Source organism: Sitophilus oryzae, unplaced genomic scaffold, assembly GCF_002938485.1.
Source record: "Sitophilus oryzae breed Bouriz unplaced genomic scaffold, Soryzae_2.0 scaffold_818_pilon_pilon, whole genome shotgun sequence".
NCBI lineage: Eukaryota > Metazoa > Arthropoda > Insecta > Coleoptera > Curculionidae > Sitophilus > Sitophilus oryzae.
In genome coordinates this window covers 880,705-887,754 of record NW_022147437.1, presented here as the reverse complement: position 1 = coordinate 887,754, position 7,050 = coordinate 880,705, and positions in this window count along the sequence as shown.

Here is a 7,050-nt window from a genome sequence, read left to right as displayed (position 1 = left end):
GATTGCTGAGTTTTTTGGAAAAAACTGATTTTTTTGAAAATCAATTTTATTTTTTCCTGTCGTTACTTTTTAGAAAATCAAAAAACTAATTACAGATTCTCATAGCCACTTTATTAGGGCTATCTGATAGTATTTTTAGATTTTTAAATTAGCTGATAATTTGTGAGATACAGATACCAACTTATTTTTTTTAAATACGGACCTGCATTTTTTATTTCAGATTTTGAAAGAACTTGGTCTTCTGAGTACAATGATCTACCACACTTAATATTTTTTTTTGTTTTGACATTTGAACACAATTTATTTAAACTAATTTAAAGTTCGGTCCTGTTTTTTTTAATATGTAATCTATATTCATCGTTACAATATTGATTAGCATTCAAACTTAACAACGACGTGGAGTAAAACATTGAATACGGAAAATCAAATGCAATAAAATAATATAAAATAATTAATACAAATATAATATAATATAAACAATCAAATCATTTTCCCGGAAGATGGATTGGAAATGGTAGAGCAGTATAATGTCCAGCGAGGTTTCTAGACCTATCGCCAAGTAGCTACATTACTTGACGTCATTTCTAAAAGTGATATCAATTCATCTCAACATTTACAATAAGGACTACAAAATGCATTCGGAAGTATAAGAAGAAAGTTCAAAGCGCTATAAATAAAATTGAACAAAAAATAAATTTGTTCAATAGGGAGGGTAGTAACCCTTTCGAACATGCAGAACGTTAGAAACTAGTGTGTAGAAGTTGATTTATTTATAATAACAACGATTAATATTATGCATATTATTAGATCGTACACTGAGATTTCAAATTAACAATAAAAAGTTAGAAATAGTATCTTTAACTTTCTGACCTGGATATTATTAATTTGAATTTTCCAATTGGCTCGATTTTCCTTATTCAATGTTAATTAGCGCTGATCAATATTGTTGCGATGAATATAATCAGATTAAATAATTTAAGAAACCAGAGTCGGACTTGAAATTATTGTAAATAATTTCAAGCCAAAACAAAAAAAAGTATAAAGTGTGGATATCATTGTACTCAGGAGACCGAGTTCTTTCAAAATCTAAAATAAAAAATGCAGGTCCGTATTTAAAAAAATTAAGTTGGCCTCTGTATCTTACAAATTATCAGTTAATTTAAAAATCTAAAAATACTATCAGATAGCCCTAATAAAGTGGCTATGAGAATGTGCAATTAGTTTTTTGATTTCCTAAAAACTAACGACAGGAAAAAATAAAATTGATTTTCAAAAAAATCCATTTTTTCCAAAAAACTCAGCAATCCTTGAAATTTTTAAAACTTTTTTGATTTCATCTTGGTGGACATCTCAATACGCAACTTTGCCCCAATTTAACCATGTTCATATCTCTTACGGTTACCGAGATACCAATGCTCGTACCTTGAATTTGTAGCACCCTGTATAATACAAAAATTAAGGGTCTCACTGTTTGAATTACATACAACAATAAGTATAACAATAGGGCAATAAAGATATTCATGGTTAGAAGAGTTACCGGAGAAAATCCTGACTTGTACCAGTGTGGAGTAATAGGGTTTTAAGATTTAATACAGAAGTTTTGTTAAAATATATTTGGTTACACAACGTAAAATAATATGATAATGGTAATACACAGACATGATGTCGATACCACAGAATAACTACAGAACGATCAGTCCACGTAATCAAAACCAAATAATTTTCTTTCTGCAATGTATTTGGGGCCATTCAAGGGCAAAACAATAATTATTTTTTTAAAAAAGGCAGCTGATGGAATTTGTAAAAGTTGTAGCGCCTATGGTTTACGATGTTTTATGATTCCATCCCTTCTCGCTGTGCTCTCAGGCATTTTGTAACAGACGTCTTTTCCTTTAAAAATCGCTGAAAAGACTCTGTGTAACTGTTTTAGTGAATAAATTTTTATAAACTTCAAAAAAATTATAGTTAATATAAAACCGTATGCTATTCTTGCTGTATATATTTATATAATTTTATAATGTTTTTTTTAATTTCTATTACAAAACGATAATTCTATCACTCGGCCGGATAGCCTGGCAGTTGTGGCCATTAAAGCAAAATACTACTACATCTACTTATATCTCTTGACTACTACTAACTGTTACTAACCAATTCTATCACTCGGCAGGACAGCCTGGCAGTTGTGGCTATTAAACCAAAATACTACTACATCTACTTATATCTCTTGACTACTACTAACTGTTACTAACCAATTCTATCACTCGGCAGGACAGCCTGGCAGTTGTGGCTATTAAACCAAAATACTACTACATCTACTTATATCTCTTGACTACTACTAACTGCTACTAACCAACAATTTCTTTGTGATTTGTTCAGTTTAAATGTTTTGTTCATTATTCATGTTGGGGATTTCTTTTTAAATTAATGTTAATCGTTAGGCAACCAGCCTTTCTTTTGCATAATCAAAATTGTCACTCTACATTTTACATATATGTGAACAAATAAAGAACATAAAAAGCGCCAGAAAAGAAGAACAACTTGTAGGTGTGTATCTTAGTATTGGTCTTCGTCTTGCTTTTTCTGCAAGACCATTCAGTATACATTTTCATTGCAAAGCTGGTATTAGCATAAGCAAAATTGAAAACCCCTCACTAACATCATCCAATTTATATTCCGACCCTACATTTTACTGATTATCCTAGGATATAATCAAAACCCATTTCTAGGACGCCGATTTAAATAACAAATTCCTCGGCTAAGGCCGTACCCACCGAACCGCCACTGACGGCACGACCAATTTAGATTAGTACCGGCATTACTGTTAAGTCAGCGTACCGGCCAGCCACTCCTCGACGTTTCGAATAATACCTCTCTCCACTCGACGACCCGTTACCTCGTTCGGATGGAAAGAACAACAATCAAACCACGGATCGCCTTGATGGACAATTTAATTCTCTCTGCGTATCGATGTAATGGACAACCTGTAATGTACAGTTGTACCTGCGCGTGTTTTTCTCGTTATTAGACCGATTATATCTCGAGACAATAAGAGAAAATGGTAGTTAATGCTGGTAGATTACAACAGTTCTAGATTAAAATGTAGTACACATATGCGGCTAAAGAATGCAATTCTTTCTTTATAATTTTAGCTTATGTTTTTAATCTTAGCTGGATGTAGAATGTAGAATGTTCAGGAGGAGGGTTAATCACCGCGACCTTATAGATCTATTATGTGTTCCCTTTTCTTCAGTTATAACTTATCACAACCAAACCAAACTCATCATACAGTCTCAAGGCTTTAACAAAAGCCAGTATCTGAGACGGCTCCACAGAGGCCAGCTCTCCATCCTCGACATCAGCCGTACCATAAGTAAGTTCATGACACGAACGGTCGTTGTCTCGGCGCACTCAATGATAAGTTGTTCTGGTGTTTCCCAATTTTCCCCACAGAATCTGCATTCGCCCCGTTGTTTCTCAGCTTCAGCCTACTGAGATGTTCGTTAAGGAGACAGTGTCCTGTTAGAAACCCCGTGACAATCCGAAGATTGTTTTTACTTAAATCAAGGAAAATATTTAATTTTTCTCGGTCGTAAGTTCTTAAGAACCTTTTCGAGTGTCTTAAACCGTTGGATGACTCCCATTACGGATAGAGTCTTCAGAGTTCTTCATTTCCACTTTTAGTTGGTTTCCGCTTGGAAAACAGAACGGTTCTGGTCCAGTTAGTGGAGTGTTCACTTTTTTTCTAGATAGATCATTTCTTTTTTTCATTGTCTTCTATCCCTTGATGCAGGACAGCTATCCATTTAAAACCAGATCTTCTGGTCTTCAGGGACGAGTTCTTCTAAAGCCAACCCAATTTTTTCTTGGAATAGCTAATAATATTAAGTGTCCGAAGAATAATATACTGTGGTCTTTTCCTACTGTCTATGTTTCTCTCAATAAACGGGAGTAAATGTTTTTCTTCTCTTCAACATGAAGAAGAATATTCATTGTTGTTTTTTTCCTGTTCATTATTTTTATTTTCACACTTCCACGTGCCTTATGTCGGCCCTACATGATGCTTCCAATGTTGGTTCTGTTGGTTCCAACGTTCGTTAGACGCACCATTTGGCATATGCTTCCACAATATTGCAATTCACAAGTGTGTCTCCTACACGATGTGGCAAATGTTCATGTGTCCAACGTTGAAAGGTGTTGATACAACGTGTGGGACCGGTTTTCAATTGCAAACCACTGGTTTATTCTTTAAATTGGTAACTCGGTTTTGGGCTGTCCGGTGACTGAGATTCGAACATAACCAACACAACGGGGATACTGTTTCCAGTATAATGCTGTTTAACCATCGTAATTTTATCGGAAGTTGCGAAAATCATAATTATTTTATACAAAATTAATCTATTTGTTGGATTCTATCCCTTCCTCCCATCCTTTACCCGAAAAACCTTAGTGGGTACGTAGCCGTAGTCGAATACGAGAGAGAGACAAGATCGGCCGAGTACACAGTGTACACCTCCAAGCGCGCGCTATCCTCAAGTGTTTTGTTCAAGCAAAAAATCAACAGGTACGAGTCCAGAACGGGAATAAAGGTGAGTGCCCACAGTCCTGATACATTAACTCACCTTTTAATGAACTGAGCCCCTTAATTCTCGCCCGTAACATTGGTCCTTCCGCCGCAGATCCCTTTCTCTGAACTACATACATATCTTACTTATACTCAATTAAATTGATTATCATAATTAATTTCTCAAAATTATCTAAATATCATTAATATTTTTGTAATATATTATTTTAAATATATTCAATAAAATAAATTCTCGAACAAAATCTATATTTATCTTCTCTTTAACGCAGTAAAAAAGGTAGTACATTTTTTGTCACTGGTTCCACTGGCCAGCAATTTGCGACCGACCGATCGATTTTTAAATTGCCGTACCGGTGTTAAAAGCGATATCTAGCGCTGTTTCACGATACTGGTCCGGATATTTCTTTTTTACGCTCAAATTTATCGATACGCATTTAGTCTCAACTCTAGTCTGTTCTCTCTCTTAATAATTTAATTTTTAATTAATAAATACACTCAATTAATACGAATACCTTAGTAAAAATAATAATTATTTTCTCATATCATATTTTATTGTAGAATATATCATTCTACTCTCTCTCTCTCACACACACACGCACATACACTCTCCCAGTTAATTATTCTATTTCTCTCTTATTCTCTTTAATTACTCTTCTCTCTCTCTCTCAGTCTAAGGTTAATTATATTCTATAATATTTTGTTTTCTCACCTTATAAGGTGAAAATATAATAATTATTTTCTCATATAATATTCTATTGTAGAATATATCATTCTCTCTCTCTCTCTCAGTTAATTATTATATTCTATAATATTTTATTTTCTCACCTTATGGGGTGAAAATATAATAATTATTTTCTCATATAATATTCTATTTTAGAATATATCATTCTCTCTCTCTCTCTCTCTCTCTCTCTCTCTCTCTCTCTCAGTTAATTATTATATTCTATAATATTTTATTTTCTCACCTTATAAGGTGAAAATATAATAATTATTTTCTCATATAATATTCTATTGTAGAATATATCATTCTCTCTCTCTCTTTCTCCAGTTAATTATTATATTCTATAATATTTTTATTTTCTCACCTTATAAGGTAAAAATATAATAATTATGTTCTCATATAATATTTTATTGTAGAATATATCATTCTCTCTCTCTCTCTCTCTCTCTCAGTTAATTATTATATTCTATATTTTATTTCTCACACATTATAGCATCTCCATTTCTCTCTTACGCTCTAATTAATTATTATACCTTATTTTCGCTATGTCTGCAGACGCTCGCAAATTAAAAACTCTTATAGCTCAACGCTCTGTAGAACTTACTAAAATTAAAGAACTTAAAAAATCCGCTGATCAAGCTCTTGAAGATCCGAATTTTCACCCTAACTTTAGATGTAGAGCAAAACACTTAGAAGATATTTATAAAACTTTTGATAAGATTCATAATAATATAATTTTATTAGTTTCCGCACAGGATAATGGCGATATTGATCCTCATGTCAAAATTCAAACTGAATTTAATGATTATTATTTTCACATTGAAGCATTATTCACAAATTTATTTCCGCAAACGAAATCGGAGCTGGATACTACACAATTACAAACACTACTGCTCAATGTTCGTAAAACTTCCTAAAATTGAGGTACCCCATTTTGATGGTGAATTTAAACATTGGCAAACATTTATCGATATGTTTGATTCTCTTATACACTGTAACTCGTCTCTTAGTGATATATCGAAATACAACTATCTAGTGAGTTTCTTACGAGGTCCTCCTTTAGCTTTGGTATCTAGTACTCCACTTGCCAATCAAAATTATAATATAGCATATCAAGCCTTAAAAAATAAGTACGATAAGAAACGTTTGATTGCAAAAGCTCACTGGCAGGCTCTAGAAAATATTAAGCCCATCTCTAACGAAAATAATCATGAAGCTCTAAGAAATATGATTGATATTTATACTCGTAATATTACAATTTTAAATAACTTGGGTTTTCCCACAGAGAGCTGGAGTTTTGTGCTATTTAATATGATTTATGATAGACTTCCAGAAATTTTGCAAACTAATTTTGAACTGGAATGTGGCTCTGTTTTATCACAAGATATGCTATACCTCAAATCATACGATACACTCATTGAATTTTTAGAAAAACAATGTTCAGCTAAAGATACAATCTCTCTAACTAAATCGTTTTCTCATTTTAATAAAAATAGTAATTATGACAAAACTAAAACGAAGTATTCACAAAAAAGTTATAAAAATAAACCTACCTCTTCCTTTGTTGTCAACACTCAGTTGAAACAAAATTTAACTTGTCAAGTTTGTAACAAGGATCATTTTATTTATAACTGTCCAGATTTTATTGCTTTTACTCCAAAACAGAGATATGATTTAATTAAATCCCGAAGTTGGTGCTCAAACTGTCTCGGCACTAGACATTCTTCTAAGAGTTGTAATTCTCGTT